Raw genomic sequence first — 23,530 nt, 5'->3', positions numbered from 1 at the left:
TCACTATCCATCAGTTGTCCTTTTAATTCTTCTGTGTTCAGTGTTAATTCAATGCTAGTTCTCTGCCTCAGTTTCCTTGAACAAAAGCTGGGAATTCTGAAGCATCTTACTTGCCTCACAGAGACATAAAAATTATTTCAGGTTTACAAGCTTTCTAAAGATTAAAAAAAAGCTCGATGTAAGTGCTAACTATTGCCTTCAGAAATAACCTATATTTTATCAAATATAATGGAGTCAATTATTTAAAAATGTAGACTAAAACTTGTCTACGGCTGACTAAAATGAAAGGAATTCAAATATAAACCTTTTAGGTGTGTGTGTTTTATAGAGCTCCTAAAACACATGCCATCTAAAATCACAATAGTAGAATTTTCCTGAAAGTTACCGCTAAACGTGAAAGTCACTTATACGGGAAGAATTTGTATTGCATTTGTGAAAGCAAAATTACAATAGCTGACAAAACATGAAAGTTTCATCCTGGTGGATTAGAATGTCGCGTGGAACTCAAAGGAATTTGTCGTTATTCAACATTTCAGCTAACATTCTGGTAAAGTCTCTTCTGGGAGTAAATTCGTCTCCTCACTCTGCAGGAAGCCCCTATACATAAAAAGGTTAGATTAAAGACATCGAGTAAATAATGTAACAAACAGTTCCTATCACATCAAACTCTGCTCAAATAGAGTGGAAAGCAAGCAAAGATGTAGTGTTGAGATTCCTACTGTGTTAGTTATTGTGTAATCACTTGGTGGACAGTTCCCCTGTTCTCCAAAATCTTAGCCTTGGCTGTGGCGCTGTGGTAGATAATGTCAGGGCTGATGTTGCTCTCTCCCTCACCAAGAATAAATAATGCCTGAAAATTTATTCTCTTCTCACAGCTCATTTGACTTCAGAAGTGATAGTAGGTGAAAAGAAAATATATAAAACATTAGAGATATTTGGATCCTTTTTCTTTTGGTTTTCCTTGGTGGGGTCCTTTCATTTTTCTCATGTTACCTATTATGGTAATTTTCAGCTTTATTAAACATCTCCCCCTTTATTTGGCTTTTTGGTTCATACTTGGCAATGCTCAGGGGCTTACTTCTGGCTCTGCACTCAGGACTTACTTCTGGCAATGCTCAGAGGACTGTATTGGATGCCAGGAGTCGAGTTGATCAGCCTCATGCAAAGCAAATGCTCTCCCTGCTGTTGTATTGCTCCGGCCCAAACATCCCCTTTCTTTTCCCAGGTGTCTTTCTATAACTCAGCATGTCTATCCCTTTATGAGTACTGGGTATATTAGAAAGAATTAAAATTTTTAGTTTGTTTATCTGCCATAAGATCAGAATTTTTAAAAAAAAATTTATTAGTGAATCACCATGAAGTGCAGTTACAAACTGCAAATGAAAGTTATGAACTTTCATGTTTGCATTTTGTTTACATCCCTCCACCAGTGCCCATTCTCCTCCACCAATGCTCCCAGTATCCCTCCCACCACCTTGACCCCAACCCCCATCACCCCACCCTGCCTCTGCAGCAGGGCATTCCCTTTTGTTTCCTCCCCTGTTGGGTGTTATAGTTTGCAATAGAGGTATTGAGTGGCCATCATGTTTGGTCTGTAGTCTACTTTCGGCATGCAGCTTTCAACCCAAGTGGGTCCTCCCAACATTCTCTACTAGGTGTTCCCTTCTCTATCTCAGCTACCTTTTTTCCCCAGCATGTGAGGCCAGTTTTCAAGCTGTAGGGAAGAACTCCTGGTTCTTATCTCTACTACTTTTGGGAGTTAGTCTCCCATTCTGCTACTTTATATTGCACAGATGAGTGAGATCTTTCTATGTCTGTCTCTTTCTTTCTGACTCATTTCACTCAACATGATACTTTCCATGTTGATCTACTTATATGCAAATTTCATGACTTCATCTTTTCTAACAGCTGCATAGTATTCCATTGTGTAGATGTACCAAATTGTCTTTAACCATTCATGTGTTTTTGGCACTCCTTTTTTTTCCAGATTTTGGCTACTGTAAACAGTGCTGTAATGAACATACAATTTTAAAAATAGATATCTTTGACTCCTGAATTTTACCTTAGAATTCCTCAGAATTCTTAGATTACTCAGAAACAGATTCTCCACAAAGAACTCCATCAGGGTGTGGAATAGTTAGAGGTGACCCTGATGACATGTTGGAAGGAGGAGAGAAAGAAGATAAGAGAGAGGAGGCAAAGAGTGAATTAGCTTATTAGTTTCATGATGAGAAGTGGAGCTTAGTTCCACTAGGCAATTCTTGAAAAAAATATACACTAGAGATCTTACTAGCTGGAAGAGGAAGATAGACTCTGCCTTCATGCCCAGCCATGGAGAATGTGGCTATGAGGTGGAAGGGATGAAATCTCACCTGTGTCTGCCAGTACAGGACTTAGTGATAAGATCTTAGGAGATGTGAGGGAAAGGGTAATCAGGTTCTAGAGGAGTACCACGTGGAAAAATGTGCTATTTCTACTTACCCTTCATGCCTCCAATTTTCAGTTATTGAAAGAAAGAAAAGTGAAAAGCAAATGTAAATAGATGGTTGAGTTAGCTCAAAGATGGCAGTGCATGCCTGGCACTCACAGAGCTCTGGGTTCAATCCCTGTCCAGTATGGCCTCGAGTATGGCCAAGGCAGCCCTTGTCGACCCTGGAACCTATAACCACCCACAATGCTTTAATACAGTCTAATGCAAGCAGGGATTCTTAGAGCTAAGCAATAGTTTTATTTTCCATGGTTAGAAAGGTTATGAGGTCAGTGGTTTGGTAAATAACTGAAAAGGAAAACAGACACACACACACACACTATGTATATATATATATATATATATATATATATATATATATACACTTAGTTTCAGTTCCATATGCTAATGCTTTTAGAACTTCTATATTTTAATTTGATTTTCTCAGAAACAAAATGATCTGAAACACAAGGTTTGTGTGATTCTAAAACTTCTGGTTCTTGAGTGGTTGGGTGGACTGTGTGTGACCTGGGCCTCTTGCTGGGGCCCCAGGTGTTTTTAGTGGGCCACGGTGCAGTAAGTAGAGAAGGGTTGATTTCCTGCTCTTTAGCTGTTGAAAGTAGGGGTTTCAGTCTAGATTTGAAACTGGTGCTTTCTCTTGGAGTATTGACCCTTCAGTGAGCGATGCTAGAACTCTGGATACTTGGAGATTATTGATGGGATTTGCAGAGCTAAGTCTGACAGCAGCAGTGAGTAAGACTCACTATCAGCAGGAGCTCCAAAGTGTGTGTTTTTGAATATGTGCTTTGTGCAGCACTTTCTTTTAATTTCTAATTTACAAGCATTTCACCCAAATCTTTTGATTGACACTATGCTCTTATATTTTTTCCAATAAAATGTTTTTATGATCAAACCACTTCATGATTGTTCTCTGGGTTTTTTTATTTTGTTATTGTTTGTTTTGTTTTATTTTTTGGTCATCAAACATTCCTGACTGCCAGAGATTGTTTCCTGAGATCGATTTATTTATTTTCCTTCTTTATTTTTGGAAATTGTATTTCAGCTAAATTTTGATTTTTGTTATAATGGATTCTGTTGAGACTGAAACAGTCATCGAAGCCCTCGCCAAACAGAGCGTTCAAACTCAGTACATCAAGATCCTCCACAAGCTGTATTACGGATTCACCACCAGGATCTCACCATTCTACAAGGAAGTGATCATTGACGTAAAGAGAGGGGTTCGGCAGGGTGATACCATTTCACCAAAACTCTTCAGTGCCACCCTTGAGAACATCATGCGATGAGTGGAATGGGAAGGAATGGAGTGAAGATAGACGGTCGGCAACTACACCACCTCTGCTTCGTCGATGACATTGTTCTCATAACACCAAACATTTGCCAGGCAGCACAAATGCTGGCTGACTTCGACCATGAGTGTGGAAAAGTCGGACTGCAGCTGAATCTCAACAAAACGATGTTTATGAAAAACGAACTAATCCCTGATGTTCCATTTGTTCTCAACAGAACTAACATCTCCATATGCAGCAGCTATGTATACCTGGGTCAAGAACACAACATGAGGAACAAATTGGCACCAGAACTGCACAGGAGGAAGAGAGCAGCGTGGAATATCTTCAAGAGTGTTGAAGAAGTGGTTAAGAGGACAAAGAATCTCTGGCTCCAGGCACATCTTTTTTGACTCCACCATTCTTCCTGCATTAACATATTTCTCAGAGACCTGGGCCCTACGAAAACAGGATGAGCACACTATTTGGGTATCCCAAAGAGGAATCTAAAGAGCCATGCTAGGAGTTTCACGTTTCACTCAAGTGAGAGAAGGAATTCGGAGTTCTGACCTCTGTTAATGATCAAGAATTAGGGACGCTGTCTTGTTTGCCAAGGGGTCAAAAATCAGACGGGCTGGACATGTAATCAATTCAGAGATGACCACTGGACTAGAGCTGTTACCAACTGGATTCCACAGTTTCAAAAGACCACCAATGAGATGGTCAGACTTCTTCGTCAAAACCCTGAATGAATGATTTGAGGCTCTTCCTGTTCCTGGAGCAAGCAGATACCATTGGGCTATACTCACACATGACTGGGACAAATGGAGACGCTACTGGCGCCCACTGAAGCAAATCAAAGATCAATGGGATGACAAGTGATACAAGTTATAATGGAAGTAGCAAAGTATATAATAGTATTTATGCTTTATAATAAAATTTATACTTTAGGTTTGCAGTGTTCTTTCACAATATTCTTCTTGTCAACCTTCCTATTCCTCTCTTTACCCCTGCCTGAGGAAAATTTCCTAAGAGGTGGAGTGAAGAACAGAATTTGAAAATCAGGACTCCCAGCTGAGGGTTGAGCTACATAAAAAGACAATTCTAGGTGCTCATGTTCTTTCTAGAAGAAAGAAGCTTGGGCACTTCTGAGAGTTGACAAATGAAGCACTTCATGCTTCCTACATTTTCCATTTTACTTACATTGCATCTGAAGTCAGTTATCCAGTGTTTTTCAGAATCAGTTAGGGTATGTCAGAATATACAAAACATAATATATAACAGTTTTATGGAAAACGTTGCTAAGATTGGGGGCCAGAGCACTGTAATGGGGTGAGGAGATATGTTGGGGCCACATCTGGCAGTGCTCTGAGCTTACTCTTGGCTCTGTGCTCAGAAACCACTCCTGGCAGGGCTTAAGGGACTATATGGGATGCTGGGTTGGACACATGCTAGGCAAACACCGTACATGCTTCTCTAGTAACTCTCCAGCCCTGAGAATTTCTATTTTAACAAATTTCCAGATTGTTTGTTTGTTTATCTCTGGGTTAGTAGATTCAAGACTGTAGAGTCAAGGCAATATAGTGCTTATTCAGAAGACTGGCAATTCAATCTGGGGAGAGTTGGTCCACATTGAATATTGGTTCTTTGACAGTGTTGGTGGCTCTGAGCAAGCTCTCTTCACTGTATTCATCAATGAAATTAGAAGCTGCCAAATCTCCTTTTGTCAACCAGCTAAATCTGCATTCTGGTTAAAATGCATGATTTTGAACATATTCACCTTAGACCTACTGAACCGGAATATCTTATGCCTTTCAGATGCTCAGCCAGGTTTGGGGACTCCTGGTATGCTATTCTTCTTTCTTAAGTGGAGCATAAGAGCATAATTGAGCTTTCCCTGATGACTCAGGCTCATCTTAATGACCATCAATTACTGTACAGTAGTTTTATTGCTTCATCTTGTTGCTGTCCCTCACATCTACAGCTTTGTCCTTGATTCTGTGGTACCACTACCCCCTATTTCTAATTTGCACTGACTAATGTGCTGTGGTATGATTAATCAGATGACTGGCACCATCAGGATTAGGGGTAACATCTGAATCAGTTCCCTGACAGATGCCTGACAAGAGCCTCTAGAACACACTGACTAATTCAGAGGCCAGAGGTTTTTCTGGTCTATTACTACAATTTTGGATAAGTGATACTGTCAGAAGAAAGAGAGTGTTGCTAAACTGCTTTTTATTTTTTTTGCCTTTTTGCTAGACTATCACTGTCCTGAAAGCCACAGACTCTCCCAGACAAGGTAAAATATAGTCAAGCTCTCCTTAGCTATACCCTTAGCTTAGCTTATAGTTCTGTCAGTGTTCAGTCAAACAGTGCAAAAATATCTCATATTTGTTTTCATCTTCTATTGTTGGTTTCTATTTAAAATATAAGTATAAAATCAGTTTGAATAACACAATTATAATATTAAAATATTAATATTTTATATTAATATGTAGATTTTTCAATGAAGAAAAAATATTTCTTCAGTTAGAGATTAATTTATAAATATTAAGTATAAATTAAAGTGTATGTTTTAAACCAGGCATTTAAATTCAAGTGCTTCCATGTCCTGTGTTTAGAAAGACCAACACTCAAGGTTTCTTTAAACAAAGTGACATTTACTTCGGCCTTATATACTGAGCAAGGGAAGCATCAAGAGAATCCATTTTAAATTTTATTTCCCATAGTTTTCCATAATATTCAAATTAGAAATTTTTTTCCTGAAACTCTAAAATCTGTAACAATATTTATTTTACATATGTTCTTTGTTCCTGCAGTAAAATTATATTCTTGGTAATTTTACAAAAGCAACTACAGACCCCACGAAGCAATGACGACGACGATGGTGTTTTGTCTTTTGCAATGTGCTGCTAATTATTACTCTTAGACAAAATGGTTCAGAAATAGACTGAGGTTCTTAGACTGGGGGAAAAAAGAAGTACATTATGAAAATTATGTATTTGCCCTCTGGGAACCCCACCCCCATCATGAAAACTCTTGCCAATCAATCCACAGAACAGAATCTGATTCAATTCTGGGGCAAACATTTGCCTGCTGTTGAATTCACAGGAAGAAAGATGCTTCATGTTTGGGTGCCAAAAAGGGAGGTGGAAGAAAAAGGGGAGTTAAATCTAGGGGGCAAATAAAGAAATATGTACATGTATATTTATGTATTCTGTATTTTGGCTCTAATTGCTTGAAAGATTATTTATTTTTCTTTTCTCCTTTCATTTAAAAAAATACCTTCCAGCTTCTTAACATGTTTTTCAAAGTAGAAGCTGGAAGGCATAATAAAAAGCAAGCAGGAATATGCGTTTTGAATAGAGTGAAATAATTAATGTAAGAATGCTTCCGTTTGGGCATTTTTTTATGAAGTGAAATATATTATTTTTGCTTTTAAAATGGAGGTAATTTGTTACACAAAAGTGGTGTTTTCTTTAATCTGAAAATAATACTAATTATAACACTATTTGGGAGCTGGAGTTTTGAAGCCTAAAATTCCTTTTGTAGTTTGAAATTACTTAGCTGCCATAACTAAACTGGCACGGCCCCCTGAACATTGTCATTTCTCTCCACATTGTCCCTTTCCACGTTGTCCTTTTCCCCTTGCTTAGCCACTCTTCCCCCTAGGTTGTCTATGGAATGCCTCCTTGCTCTCCAGGTTTTGGTCTACTGGTGTTAATTCTCTTCAATTTAATGTATTCACTTTGCAGTAGGTACTGTTATCCCTGAAGCTATCCTTGATGTTTCATTGGTCAGTAGGAGAGGAGTTGGGAACTAAGCAGGATCTAACAAATGATCAAATCTTTGGAGAATCTCTGATCAGAGAGTGGGTCACTGATAGTCCCTGAGAAAGGGGAGTATTTCTAGCTTTTTGGAGGATTGCAGTTTCTCTAATATGATAGGTTGATGCTATTTCTAAGGGACAACAAAAGACATTTGATTTATCTGCTAGGGGCCAATCTGACTAAATTGTGTCTGATATTTCCTTGAGAATCACAGAAAATAGGGGCATGAATAGCCAATAAATTCTGGAATACATAAAAATTTCAGAAAAACCTAGAAACAGTTTTCACATGGATTTGAGGTGCCCTTTGAAAGGAGCAATAATGGCCCTAAGTTGAATCTTGATACTCTATGTAAATTATAATAACCAGTGCAGAGAACTAACTTGGGACAATGAAAAATACATTAGTTCTTACAATTTGTTTTGTATTGTTTGTTATGGATAGAATATAATGTGCAGGAAATTCTGTGTTGTTTTTCTTCCAGGAGCTTTAGTTTATAGTATCTGGGTCTTGGCCATTGATGAGATTACATGGTGCTGGGGTGGGGGGGTTGTGGGTGACTGCCAAGCTACTGAAATACTGGGGGGCTGAGGGGAGGAGGTCCAGTCCCCATCCAAGTGGGCTTGGAGATCTCAGTCACGAGTCCTGCGTACCTGGGTTTTCCGGCCGGTCTGCTCTGCAGTGGTTTCATCCTGTCTTGAGTGAGGCTTGTCCCCTCTTGGGAGAGGTCGTCTGTGGAGAGTGGCCTTGAACATGGCGGTGGTTGGGTTCTGGAGGTTTTCAGCTGCCGGGGCTCTGCTTGAGGCAGGGAGGGAGACTCAACCCATCCCCCTCCAAGGTTCCCAGGTGAGGACAGCCTGGTACATGGTCAGGATATTCTGCGGTGCTCTCTTCCAGGAGCTTTAGTTTACGATCTATGGGTCTTGGCTGTTGATGAGATTACATGACACCAGGGGCATTCTGTGGATGTGACTGTCAAGCTACTGGAAAACTGGGGAACTGGGGGGAGGAGGCCCAGTCCCTATCTGAGAGGGGTTGGAGATCTCAGTCCTGGGTTCCCACAAACATGGATTTTTGGCCGGTCTGCTCTGCAATGGTGTTCATCCCGTCTTGAGTGAGGCTCGTCCTCTCTTGGGAGAGGTTGTCCGAGCATATGGAGAGTGGCTTCGAACATGGCAGCAGTTGGGTTCTGAGGATTTTTGGTTGCCGGGGTTCTGTTTGGGGTGGGGAAGGAGACTCAACCCCTCTCAGGTGCACCCCTCCCAGGTGTCCCAGTGAAGATAGTTTGGAGTGGGGTCAGGACATTCTGTGGTGCTCTCTTCTGGGAGCTTTAGTTTAGAGTCTCTGGGTCTTGGACGATGATGAGACTGCGTGGCGCCGGGGGAATTCTGTGGGTGCGACTTTCAAGCTACTGGAAAACTAGGGACCTGCAGGGAAGAGATCCAGTCCCTATCTAAGCAGGCCTGGAGATCTCAGTCACGGATTCTCGCCTACCTCCACATTACAAGCCCTAAATGCATCTTTTGATCTCTTTCAAGATTTGTGGGTCTCTGAAATAAGGCCAGTAAGTAAGCTTATATAGTTGAGCCAGAGGTGGTTTTTGGGTATGGCCCCCACATACCTAATTTTTGGCCATTTAATTTCTTAATAAATTTGACCCCAAGTTGTTGGGGTCTGGCCAAAGGCACCGCAGCAATTTTGGAGGTATCTGGAAGCCATCAGGCCTCTGATGCACTCACCCTACAGGTACAGTGACCTACTAGTGGCACCATACCCCCTGGAGGTAAGGTTTTTTGTTCTAATAAGATTTATCAGGCTAGATTCCTGGATGGGGGCTGGTCAGCAACAAAATGAAACCGTGATTAGTAGCTTGGAACTTTCAGCTACATCTTTTGGAAATGCAGGGACACATCTGACTGATACATGCTGATATATCCTGCCTACACAATGAAACCTCTTGAAATGACACAACTTTGGGAATTTTTTTCTGAAAAGTTTCCCTTATTGAGGATAAAAATCTCAGCTTTGGGATTTGGAGAGTTTCAGGTTAGTGGAGAAAAGTACTTCCTTAGAGAGTATACCTGACTCCATGTAGACAGAGAATCCTGCAATTGAAAATCTTTAGCACCTCCCGTATCTCTTCATTTGCTAGCTATTCTGTATACACACACAGACACACACAAATATGTGTATTATCAAATTGGTAACCTTCAGTGTTTCATGAAAGTAAGGGAGCAGTTCCAGAAAATGATGACTTCAAAGTGGAAGACAGGGTCCTGCATACCTTTAATTTGTAGTCAAGTCAGAAAGTTGTTGCGGGGATACAGGGCCAGCCCCAGCCCGGGCCGGTGCTCGGCTCCGGCCGGCCGGGTTTTCGGCCCGGGTGCCCATGCCTCTGCAGAGCCGGTGGATGTGGAACGAGCGGGAACCAGAGACAGCTTTAGGAATTGGGGTTCCAGCAAGTGCTTGCACCCATGTATGGAGACTGTGAACTAACTTTGGCTACATGCTGTTCCAGGAAGGGAAATGATTCATTTTCAAACTTAAATCTTCGCGGACTTAATTACTATAATACAGAAATTGTAGCGGCCGCGTGACATTTTATCTCTTCATTCTCATCAGTGGAAAACTTATTATCAAATATTTCCCTGTTAATAGAGCTGTATTCTTAGGGGGTAAATTCCAACAAAAATTGTGAGTCTGTTTTGAAACTCTAACAACAATAGTGAGTTATGTGTTGAAATCTGGAATGTAATCAAGGTAAAGAGAAAAGGAAGTGAAATTATCACTCACGCACGGGGTGGGTTGGGGGGTGAGGGGTGGGATGTATACTTTTTTGTTGTTGTTTGTTTGTTTTGTTTTTGCTTTTGTTTTTGTTTTTATTGGTGGTGGAATATGGGCACTGGTGAAGGGATGGGTGTTTGAGCATTGTGTAACTGAGATATAAGCCTGAGAACTTTGTAACTTTCCACTTGGTGATTCAATAAAATAAATTTTTTTTTAAAAAAGAAAGTTGTTGCATGTAACCTAAGGATCTTATATTTGTGAGTAGTGTCTGAAATGGGAGCATCCTGTGGGATTGAAGGTGCTAACCTGTGATGTCTGTACTATCTACAGTCAATGTCCAAACTGAATTGGACAGCCAACAGAGAACTGCTTGATGTGCAAATACATATAGCCTGTGGCAGAAATAAGATTGAATAAAGGAGAAGAAAAGGATACAAGCAGAATACATACAGAAGCTTGTTGGTTATTGGTTGGTGAGATAATTCATCAGGCTGGAGCACATGATTTGCACGCAGGAGGTCTGGGTTCTATCCCTGACACCACATGATCTCTTTAGTAGGGAATATCTCATGAGTGCTGTCAGGTGTGCCCGCCTAAAAAAAAGTTTGATAATTTTTAGTTTTTCAAAACTGAAAAAGATTTATTATTAAAGTGTCAATGATTTACAAGAGCATGAAGGTTTTTATGTTTTTAGAGCACAATTTTACCATACTATGCCCATCTTCAAAAGGTCAATATCCTTCCATCACAAGTATTTGCTAATTTTTTCTGTTCACCAGCTATTATTTGGGAAATTTTTTTCTTTTTGGGCCACACCCGGTGATGCAGAGGTGTTACACCTAGCTCACGCACTCAGGAATTACTCCTGGCGGTGCTCGGGGGACCATATGGGATGCTGGGAATTGAACCTAGGTCAGCCACATGCAAGACAAATGTCCTACCTGTTGTGCTATCTCTCCAGCCCCTTATATGTTATTTTTAAATTTCTTTTCTCCTGCTTAATTTGGGATTTCTTTGTTGCTACTTTTCTGTCTTCTCAAGCTATAACATTAGGTTATTTATTATTATTGTTATTATTATTATTATTATTTTCACTTTTTTGGTCACACCCAGTGATGCACAGGGGTTACTCCTGGCTCATGCACTCAGGAACTACTCCTGGTGGTGTTTGGGTGATCATATGAGATGCTGGGAATTGAACCTGGGTCGGCCTCATGCAATGCAAATGCCCTACCCATGTGCTATCTCTCCAGCCCAACGTTAGGTTATTTAATTGAGCATTTACCTGTTTGCTGAAATAAGCCTGTATTGCTATTAATTTTCCTGTTCAATACACTTTTGTTGTTTCCCATAGGTTTTGATAGTCGTGTCTTCATTCTCATTCATTTTAAGGAATTGCTTTTGTGTAACACCCAGATGAATTCAGGGATTATTCCTGACTGTGCTCAAGAATCACACATGGTGGAGTTTAAGGTAGCACATGTGGTGCCTGTAATTGAACCCCAGTCTGCTGAATGCTGTGTAAAAACCCTACCTGCTATGATATCCCTCTGGCTTCTTCAAAGAGTCTATTTATTCATTCATTTGATTTCTTGCTTGACCCACTAGTTAATACTATGTGATTAGTTTCCAAGTATTGACACTTTTTCTCACCTTTCTATAGTTAATTTCTATCTTTCTGACATTCTGGTATGAAAACACACTGCAATTTTATTTTAATGGTTTAATGGAAATGTTACTACTGCCCGCTTGAACAAATTGAACAATGGGACAACAGTGCTAGAGTGCTATGAATATTTGAATTGTTCCTTAGCATGTGGTATATCCTGGAGAAGGTTTCATGAGCACTGCAAAAGAAACTCTTACACTTTGGGGGAGTAATGGGTTCTGTACTTTTCAATTAATTTCATTTCTTTCAATGTCTCATTTATGACTCTTGCTCCCTTACCATTGTTTTGTCTGGTTGGTCTGTCCAATGATAAGAGTGAGGTGTTAATGTCCCCCACAACTATTGTCTGGCTGTTTATGTATCTATTTAGGCCTATTAGAAGTTGTTTTATAAACTTTGCTGCCCTTCATTTGATGTGTTAAAACTTATATCCTCTTCCTCTATTGATCCTTTGACTAGCTTGTAATGTACATCCTTGTATCCGTTATATCACTTATCATCCTGTTGCTCATCGATATGTTTGAGCTGGTGCCCATAACTTCTCCATTTATCCTTGTTGCGTGATACTGTAACCCAATGGTGTCTGCTTGCTCAAGGAACACAAAGAGCCTCAAACTATTAGTTCAGGGCACTTGATAAAGAAGTCTGACCATCTTGTAGGTGGGCAGCCATGCAATTCTGTTGACGTCAAGTCAAAATAGTCGTAACAGATCTAGTCCAGCGGTCATTTCCAAATCGCATTATGTGTCCAGCACATCTGATTTTCAGCACCTTGGTAAATGAGACAGTGTCCCTGATTCTTAATTGTCGATGGAGGTCAGACCTCCAGATTCCTTCTCTCAGTTGAGTGAAACGTAATACTCGAAGCATAGCTCTTTTGCTTCCTCTTTGGGATATACGGATAGCATTCTTATCCTGTATTCATAGGGCCAGGGTCTCTGAGGCATATGTTAATGCAGGAAGAATGGTGGAGTTGAAATGATGTTCCCAGAGGCCGGAGGTTCTTTGTCCTCTTAGCAACTTCTTTGACACTTTGGAAGGCCTTCTGAGCAGCTCTTTTCCTCCTGTGCAGCTCAGGTGCCAGGTCATTTCTCATGTTGTGTTCTCAACCTAGGTACATACAACTATTGCACTTGAAGATGTTTGTTCTATTGAGAACAAATGGAATGTCAGGAACTAGTTTGTTTTTCATGAACATTATCTTTGTGAGACTCAGCTGTAGTCTGACATTTCCACACTCATGGTTGAAGTTGGCCAGCATTTGTGCCACTTGGCTAATGTTTGGTGTTATTAGAACGATGTCATCAGCAAAACAGAGGTGGTGTAGTTGCCAACCATCTATCTTCACTCCCATTCTTTCCCATTCCAGTCATCCCATGACATTCCCTAGGGTGCCATTGAAGAGTTTCTGTGAAATGGTATTGCCCTGCTGAAACTCTCTATTTATGTTGATGATCACTTCCTAGTAGAGTGGTGAGATCCTGGTGGTGAATCTGTAATTCAGCTCACTGAGGATTCTGATGTACTGAGTTTTGAATGCCCTTTTTGGCTAGAACTTTGATGAACACTTCAGTCTCAACAGAATCGAAGGTCTTTAAATTGATGAATGTTAGACAGAGCGGCATCTTGAGCTCTCGTGGAACTTCAAAGAGCTTGGTCACTGTGTGGATGTGATCGATCATGCTGAATCCTTTTCAGAACCTGGCTTGCTCGCATGGTTGTCCTTCATCTAGTATTCTGCCAATCCTATTTAGGATAACTCGAGTGAACAGCTTGTAGATGACGGACAACAGGCAGATTGGCGATAATTGCCAATGTCATGGATGTCTCCCTTCTTGCACAACAGAATGGTCCTGTTGGTTTTCCATTGGAACAGAACCTTGCATTCAGACAGGTAATGTGTGAAGAGCCAAGCCAGTGTTTTGATGAGTACTGGCAGCAGGTTTTTCAGATGTTCAGGTCTGACCTTGTCTGGATGGGTGGCTGTACGCTTCTTTACTGACAAAATGGCGTGTTGGATTTCAGAAGGGAGTATACTGGGAATGACATATCCATCCTGCGCAATTTGGTATGTGGGCAGGTGGACATGGCTATCAAAGAGATCCCAGTAGAGGCCATGAATAATCTTTTCCATTGACCTTCTGGAAGATGTGATAGATTCATCAGGACATCGGAGTGCAGCCATCTTGGTCTTATAGTTGGTGAGGGACAGGTGGGCATTTCGAATACTTTCCCTGGCTTCTGCCGCATCTTTGGCTTTAAAAAATTACAAAGGCAGCATGCGGGAGGGGGGAGATGCAATGATGTGTCATGTTGTTCTGTTGTCCGCGGGCACTCGGGGCAGTTCTCTCTCGCACGTGCCACTGGCGTTTGGTGTTCTCCAGCTGCTGTGTAAGGACCGGATCGGGATAGCTTCTCCTTGTGCTCTGCTTCTGTGTGTGCCGCTGTACTCTCTTCTGTCTGTCTCTCTGTCTCTGTCTCTGTGTTCTCTCCTCTGGTCTCTTCCAACCTCTCTCAGTCTCTGCTTCTGTCTTCTGTCACTTTTGTCTCCTTCGTTTCCATGTCTTCTCTCCTGTGTCTTCTTCTGTCTCTTCTCTGTCTCCTGCCCTGCTTCTGTGTCTTCTTTGCTCTTCTCTTGTGTCCTCTCATGTGTCTTCTTTGTCTCTTCTGTCTTCTTCTTTGGTCTCCACCTTCTTTCCCCACAGTCTTAGCTTATATAGCAAATTACATAGGGTGGTAACACAAAGGTGGGTTGAACATTAACAAATCAACAAAGAAAGGTAAAACCATTTCTTGAGGAGATTAACAAAATCTCATCTAAGCAGATTACTAGGAGATTCGTTCAAGGGTGGGGTCCAAGCAAGGGTGTGTCAGGGTGTGTCCCTTCCTTCCTCAGCTAGTAATCCACTTAAATAGTTATAGTAAACTTACTTCTAATATTTCTAGCAATATCATTCTGTATGAGCACAGTAAGAGATTTATCAGACTTAAAGTTTGGTTCTTCCTGAGGACATTCACTACATATTCCAGACCACAGTCCTCAGGCCAGGTTAGTCTTCCTAACCCCAGCAGGGTCCTAGTCTCGTCGTTACTTTTGGATCATGGCAGCATTTGTCTATGACCATGTTCTCAACTTATAGTTCAGTATTGTGGCACTTTGGCCTGGCCCATTTCGATGACAGGGTAGCTCAAAGCTTGCTCTGGGTCCATTCTTTCCCTTGTTGGGACCCTGCTTTTGGGGTGCTAGGAACTATGGGCAACTGAGTTGAGAAAGCAGATGCCCGGCAGTAATAGTATTGGAGTCAATCAGCTCTCAAGTTACAAAGCATATTACTGTCTTCCTCTGTCCATCACAAAGGACATTGCTTTAAGGTAAATTAAGTTCCCTGTGGCAAGGCTAAAAGGACAAACCCCATGTTATCCTACATTTGGCCAACACTGCTGCTCTTCTCTCTTTGAGGTCTTCCTTTATCGCTCTCTGCACAGCTTTGCAAGCTAGGACATAGCTTGTGATTGCCTGAGGCTCGTGCCAAACCACGGTGGCAAGTGAGCTTGAGAGTTTCTGAAGATAGGCATCTTTTTGTGGCATTCTCTCTCTTGGCGTTCCTCGCACAATCATGGAGGTGTTGAACCAGTTGATTGTATTCCTTGTCGATATTGTCCACAGCAGCATCTTCCCATATTGCCACAATAGTGCCAAAGAGCTCCCAGTTGGTGGTCGTTCAGGGAGTTCTCTTCTTAAACTTTGCAGCCCTTTCTCTCTGCTCATGAAGTAGAATTTCGTTTGGAGGAGATGGTGGTCTGATCCTGTTAGGAATTTGGGGACAACAGCAACATTGGTGAGGCAAAACCATCAATTAAATATGATGTGGTCAATTTCATTGTGGAACGGTCCACTGGAAAACTCCCATGTCCAGTGTTTACATTTGGCCTTCTGGAACTTCGAGTTGTTACCATGGATGGTCTTGGTTGATATGATGAACTCAGACAGTCTCTCACCCTATTCATTACATTCTAGGCATGGGTCCTGATGTGGATTTCTTCGGGCAATTTCTAGGTCCTCTCTTGGCATTAAAATCACCAACAAAGACCTTGTGAAAGGTGTGGTCTTCTTTATAGAACTTTTCCAGCTCATGTAGAGCTTCTCAATTTCTATTTTTTTTTATTTTTATTGATAAGATCTACATAACAATATCAATAAAATTAAGAGAGTCTCTTGCCCACATGGCTGGCTGTCTTCCCCAGGGCCTCTCGGAGGGGATGGGCTCCAGCTTCCCTCCCCACCCTGAGCAGAGCTCATGGCTGCCGAAGACCACCAGAACCTAGCTACAGCCATGTTCGAGACCCCTCTCCACACATTCAGATGGGCCTCACGCATGAAGGTACTGGCAGAGGAACCTAGGTGTGTATAATTCCATCAATGGCCAATATCCGGAGACTTAAAAGTGAGCTCCCAGAAGCACGCAGCTGCTCCCTTATCAAAGATTAGATGATCATATATTTGAAGTTGTGTGTAAAGATACTCCATCCTGTTCCATTGGTCTGGGGCTCTGCCTTTGTTCCAGTACCATGCAGTTTTAATTATTACCGCTTTGTAGTAGAGCTTGAGGTTGGGGAAGGTGATGCCTCCTATCTTATTTTCCCCCAAAATTGCTTTTGCTATTCGTGGGGGTTTGTTGTTCCATATGAATTTTGGGAGTGTTTGGCCACTTCCTTGAAAAATGTCATGGGTATCCTTATAGCGATTGCATTGAATCTGTATAATGCTTTGGGAAGTATTGCCATTTTGACAATGTAAATTCTCCCAATCCATGAACAAGGGATGTGCTTCCATTCCTCGTGTCCTGTTTTATTTCGTGAAGTAATGTTTTGTAATTTTCTCTGTACAGGTCCTTCAACTCCTTAGTTAAGTTGATTCCGAGGTACTTGATTTTCTGAGGCATGATTGTGAACGGGGTTGTTTTTTTCATATCACTTTCTGCTCTTTTATTATTTGCATATAGGAAAGTCATGGACTTTTGGGTATTGATTTTATAGCCTGCGACTTTACTATACGAGTGTATTGTTTTGAGGAGTTTCTTGGTAGAGGCTTTGGGGTTCTCTAAATATAATATCATGTCATCTGCGAATAGTGAGAGCTTGATTTCTTCCTTTCCTATCTGGATTCCTTAATGTCTTTTTCTTGCCTAATCGCTATTGCAAGTACTTCCAGTACTATATTGAAGGGAAGTGGTGAGAGTGGGCATCCTTGCCTTGTCCCTGATCTTAGAGGAAAGGCCCTTAGTTTTACCCCATTGAGGATAATGCTTGCTATAGGCTTGTGGTAGATGGCTTTGACTATATTGAGGAAGTTCCCTTCTATGCCCATTTTGGTGAGAGTTTTCATCATGAACAGGTGCTGGATCTTGTCAAATGCTTTCTCTGCATCTATTGATATGACCATATGTTTTTTATCATTTCTTTTGTTGATATGGTGGATTATGTTGAGTGACTTCCGAATGTTGCATCCCCGGGATGAATCCCACTTGGTCGTGGTATATGATCTTTTTGATGAGTTACTGGATTCTATTCGCTAATATTTTGTTGAGGATCTTCGCATCCGTGCTCATCAGAGATATCGGTCAATAGTTTTCTTTTTTTGTGGTGTCTCTGTTTGGTTTTGGTATTAGGGTGATATGTGCTTCATAGAAACTGTCTGGGAGTGTTTCTGTTTCCTCAATTTCCTGGAAGAACTTGAGAAGTATTAGTAATATGTCCTCTTTAAATGCTTGGAAGAATTCACCAGTGAATCCATCTGGACGTGGACTTTTGTTTCTGGGGAGAATTTTGATTACAGTTTTGATTTCCTTGATAGTAATGGGTCTATTCAGGTATTCCAAAATCATCTTGGTTCAGCCTTGGGAGGCTATAAGAATCCAGGAATTTATCCATTTCTTCTAGATTCTCTTGTTTTGTAGCGTACAGACTTTCAAAGTAGTCTCTGATGATCTTTTGAATTTCATTGGTTTCTGTTGTGATGTCCCCCCGTTTCATTGCTGATTCAGTTTATTAGAGTTCTCTCTCTCTTTCTTTGTGAGTCTTGCTAGTGTTTTATCAATCCTATTTATTTTCTCAAAGAATTAGCTCTTAGATTCATTGATATTTCGGATTGTTTTTTGGATTTCCATATCATTGATTTATGCTTTAAGTTTTATTATTTCTTTCCTTCTGACTGGTTTGGGCTCCCTTTGTTGGTCCTTTTCTAAGGTCTTGAGCTGTGAGGTGAGGTTATTTATGTGGGCCCTTTCTTCCTTCCTGAGATATGCTTGCAGAGCTATAAATTTTTCCCTTAACACAGCTCTATCTGTGTCCCACAGGTTCTTGCAGCTCGTGTCTTCATTCTCATTTGTTTCCAGGTACCTTTTGATTTCTTCCTTAATTTCTTCCCTGACCCACTTATTGTTCAACATCAAGTTGTTAAATTTCCAGGTGTATGGTTTGGTCCTCAGCGTCTGTGCATGATTAATTTCTATCTTCAGTGCATCATGGTCTGAGAAGATAGTTGGTACAATTTCTATCTTCCTGATTCTATGGAGGTATGCTTTGTGGCCCAGCGCATGATCTATTTTGGAGAATGTTCTGTGTGCACTGGAAAAGAATGTGTATTCTTTTTATATGGGGATAAAAAGCCCTGTATAGATCTATTAGCTCTCTCTCTTCTATTTCTTCCTTCAAGGACAGTCTTTCCTTGATGAGTTTTGATCTTGTTGATCTATCCAGAGGTGATAAGGTGGTGTTGAAGTCTCCAACTACTATTGTGTTGCTGCCGATGTCCTCTCTGAAATCTGTTAGCAGTTGTTTTAAGTATTTCATTGGTTCCTCATTAGCATATACGTTTAGGAGTGTGAGTTCTTCCTGCTGTACATATCCCTTGATTAGTAAGAAATGACCTTCTCTGTCCCTTCTAATCTTTTTCAACCTGAGATCTATATTGTCCGATACTAGTATGGCCACCCTGGCTTTTTTGAGGGAGTTGTTTGCTTGAAGGATTGTTTTCCATCCTTTGATTTTGAGTCTGTGTTTGCTCTGACCATTCAGATGAGTTTCTTGTAGGCAGCAGAATGCTGCATTCAGTTTCTGAATCCATTTTGCCATCCTGTGTCTCTTGATGGGTGCGTTTAGACCATTGACATTGAGAGAGATTATTGTCGTGGAGTTTTGTGCCATCTTTCTGTAGGAGTTTGTTGTGCTTATAAGGATTTTTCTTTTCTTACAGGAGCCCCGTTAGTCCTTCTTTTAAGTTTGGTTTGAGTCTATGAAGTTCCTTAGTTGTTGTTTATCCATGAAATTGTGTATGGTTCCTTCAAGTTTGAGTGAGAGCTTAGCCGGATAAAGTATTTGTGGTGAGGCATTCATTTCATTGAGTTTTTTCACTATATTCCTCCATTGTCTTCTGGCTTGGAAGTTTTCCTGATAAGTCTGCTCTGAATCTAAGGGGTGCTCTTTTGTATGTGATTTCTTTTTTTGACCTTTCTGCTTGCAGTATTGTATCCCTATCCAAGGCATCCATCATTCTGACTATGATATGTCTTGGGGTCTTTTTATTATGGTCTCTTCTAGCTGGTACCCTTCAGACTCGTAGGATCTAAACATCTGCATTTTCCAGCTCTGGGAACTTTTCAGCAATGATTTCTTTAACTGTGGCTCTCATTAGGGTTGCCTCCCTGTCCTTCTGAAACTCCAATGATTCTTATGTTATTCCTCTTGGCATCATCCCCTAGGTCTCTGATTCGCCCTAGAGCTATTTTAAGGTCTTTTCCAATTGTTTGTTGTAGCCTGTGGGCTTTCTGTTGCTCGTCTTCAAGTTCACTAATTCTATCTTCAGCTGTAGCCATTCTATTGTTGAGGGCTCCCACTGTGTTTTTTATTTTGTCTACAGTGTCTTTTATTCGTGAGCTTTCTGAAAGTAGCTTTCCTATTTCTGCTCTAACTTCTTCCCGTAATTTCTTCGCTGACTGCTCCACCATTTCTTTAAGTTCAGTGAACATTCTCAGAATTTCTTCTCTGAATTCTTTATCAGAGAAATAATATTTGTGGGAAACCCCTGCTGAGGCTTCTTGACTCTTTTCTTCCTCCTCTCTGTGCTGTGGGGATTTGCACTGTTTCTTCATGCTGTCATGGTTGTATGGAGGTGGGACCTTCCAGTTCACTAGAGCTAATATCTCTTTTTGTGAGTTTTCGATATTTTGGTGCAATTGGAGTAGGCTAGTGGTTAATTTAGCCTTTTGTGTTTGAGGTAGCTGGGGAGATCTCCACAAAGTTAGTTAATGGGGATTGAGACTTCTGTCAAGTATACTAGAACAGGGGAAAATAACCGCGGCCTCCAGAGACCACGCCCACTGCAGCGGGGCCACACCCACTACCAAAGAGGCCACGTCCCTTCTGGCCACTGGACATTGGGTTGAAATGGGTCCGGGAGCCTTGCACAGAGCACGCGCGCAGGCACCAAGGGCTGGGATGCTCAGTGAGGGGATCAGGCGCACCTGGATGAGGAAGCAGGAAGCGCAGGGTCAGTGGTGGTGATGTGGAGGGGGTCCCTGCCCGTTGGATGCTGGCTGGTGATCTGGTCCGGACGCGGAGAATGTGGGCACTAAGGGCTGGGATGCTCGAGAAGGTTGCTTGAGTTCAGGGTCCCACGCCCCCACTCCTTTGCATGCACGGTTTTGAAGTAGAAGAAAGTTGGTGTAGGTAACTGCATGCCAAGGATTTAAATTCACCAACTAGAACTGAGTTGCTTTCATCATGACAAATGAATATTATGGGAGAGATGTTTAATAATTGGAAAATCTGTTAAGAACTCATAGAAACCCTCATATGAGAGTCAGATCCAGATATATAGAATAGTGGTTAGAGACTCTTCTTGCATGCAGCTGACAGAGATTTGATCCGAAGAACTATGTATACTTCCCAGACCCCCATCTCAAGAACTAGAGGGAGTGTCCCTGAGCACAAAGCCAGGAGCAAGGCCTGAGCACCACAGTGTATGACCCAAAACAACCAAAAAAAAAAAACAAACTAGAAAGGGTATCTCCCTGCCAAATTCAGAGAGCACTCAGCCTGGATCCTCACAACAGTATTCATCATTAAAGATTTCTTCATTCCTTTTTCTCCCATGTTTTGCTCCAATTCTAGTGCAGATTGAATCCAAAGTTAGTAAATTGTGTTAACAGACAGAAAATGAAGGCAGAGAAAGAAAGCAGCAAACCACATGCCTTTCTAACTACGAGCTTTTTATTTTTTTGCAGCAAAAACAAACTGGAGAAGCTTTGAAGTTATGGTAGGTATTATGTGATGGTTATTTGAAAAAGGACATTTAAATAATCAGATTGCTTGCATGACCTAATAATCATGAGGAAAAATCTTGAAACTCTCTGAGCTATCATGCAGGGAAGTTTCCTTCCCCCGATAAAATTTAAGGAGTCAATGAGACACACACACACAAATTTGCTTTATGAATAAGTTCTACAAATTGTGTGTTCAACTCTAGCTTCATCTCTATATTCTCAATATCTGGCACAACATTGACAACACATATTTATATAATTATTTGCTTTAAAAACAATAGATAAAAACTTCTGCCTATTCATTTTATCTGTCTTCAGTGACCAATAAAATGATAAATTGTTTTCTTAGGTCACTAAAGAATGGAATGACCTACAACCTTGATACTCTTTAGGATTCTTCTAATTATTTTTCTTTTGTTTAATTCAGTTACAAGCCTTGCTATTCTGGAGAGAACACACTACTTTTTACTTTCTTTGCTTGCATGTGGCTGGCCATCTCCTCTATCAATCACTTCCAATTGGCAACTTTGACGCTGGGCAGCAATTTACACAGCTAAACACAGCTTTGGTTTCCCATCAGGGCTTGTAAGGTAAAACACTGTAATCATTAGGTCCTGCTCTAAACTGGCAGGATGTGACAGAGAATCTACGATCCAGGATAAGGCCAGTGTCAACTAACTGTGACATTCCATCAAATAGAACATCCTTAATGTCATGGAGAGTTACTCTCTGCATGGGTGATAAAGTATGGGCACGCTGACAGGCTCTAGCTTAACTGTACTCATTGGCCTTGGTATGTTCATGCCAATTCCTTGTTTTATAACAGATTGGCTCACATTGAAAATGAGGATTCAATTTGAGATTTTATTGTTAACCTTTAAGGTCCTTGGAGGCACTGTTGGGCCTCTCTGCCGACAGGAGCTAACTGAAGTTTATGCTCCCATTTGTCTGTGTCTATCAACCATGATTTCACATAGTCACGTCCTCATCTATTTCCCATGCCTTTCTAACAGTGCTTCATACAAAAATTACTTATTTTCTGACTTGAATAAAATTTTGTGACTGCATCTTATACTTGCTATCCTTTCTAGTGAGTTCATATTTGGATGTCAACCTGATTTATAAAAAAATACTTGCTGACATTCCCCCCCTACACCCATTTCCTATTGTGACTTGAATCTGAACAGAATAGAGGAAGGTCGTTTGAAGGATGACTGAGAATACCACTCCCAAGTCAATCATGGAAAGAGCTGCCAAATTTTTTCTTTTGGCATTAAATAAAGCAGTTCTGAGATCCTTTGACTTTGTTAAAATAAAAGATTACAAGTTTGAAATGAGTCTCAGGAGAGAAGCACAATACAATATAAGACATACTTGATTTAAGGAAAATTATGAGCTACTGAGCATTGGATGTGATCTGAATGCATCTAGAACTGAAGTATTATTTGAGGTTCAGAAGAGCTTGCAATTTACTCAGTAATAGTGGAATCCAGACACAAGGAATGATGGCAACTATTTTAGCTGTATCTCAGAAACTTTGAAAAAGTAAATTGTATGATACATGCAAAACAAGCATAGATTTTTCAATGGAATATTTTTTCTATTTATTTGGAGGGAGGGACTGGAGCAATAGCACAGCGGTAGGGCATTTGCCTTTCACTCAGCCGACCCAGGTTCGATTCCTCAACCCCTTTCAGAGAGACCAGCAAGCTACTGAGAGTATCGAGCCTGCATGGCAGAGCCTAGCAAGCTACCTGTGGCATATTCAATATGCCAAAAAGAGTAACAATAAGTCTCACAATGAGAGACGTTACTGGTGCCTGCTTGAACAAATCGATGAGCAACAGGATGACAGTGACCGTGACAGTGATTTGGAGGGAGGTTTGGGCCATACCCAGAAATTCACATGGCTTACTCATAGCGGTGCTCTCAGGGATCATTCCTGGGTAGCTTTGTGGGCCTATTGGGGTGCCAGGGTTTGAACCAGGGTCAGCTGTATGCAAGGCCAAGTGCCCTATTCAGTGCACTGTCAATGCAACACCATGTTCCTTTTCTTTTTTAAAATACTGTAATGGGTACCAAACGTTCATTAAATTTCTTCATTTTTCTTTATTTAAGTTCTTTTATTAAGAGAGGGGCAAGAAAAAAGCACATTTCTCTATAAA

This window comes from Sorex araneus, chromosome 4 (genome assembly GCF_027595985.1).
Source record: "Sorex araneus isolate mSorAra2 chromosome 4, mSorAra2.pri, whole genome shotgun sequence".
Lineage (NCBI taxonomy): Eukaryota > Metazoa > Chordata > Mammalia > Eulipotyphla > Soricidae > Sorex > Sorex araneus.
The sequence above is the reverse complement of the archived record's forward strand: the minus strand, read 5'-3'. Positions refer to the sequence as shown.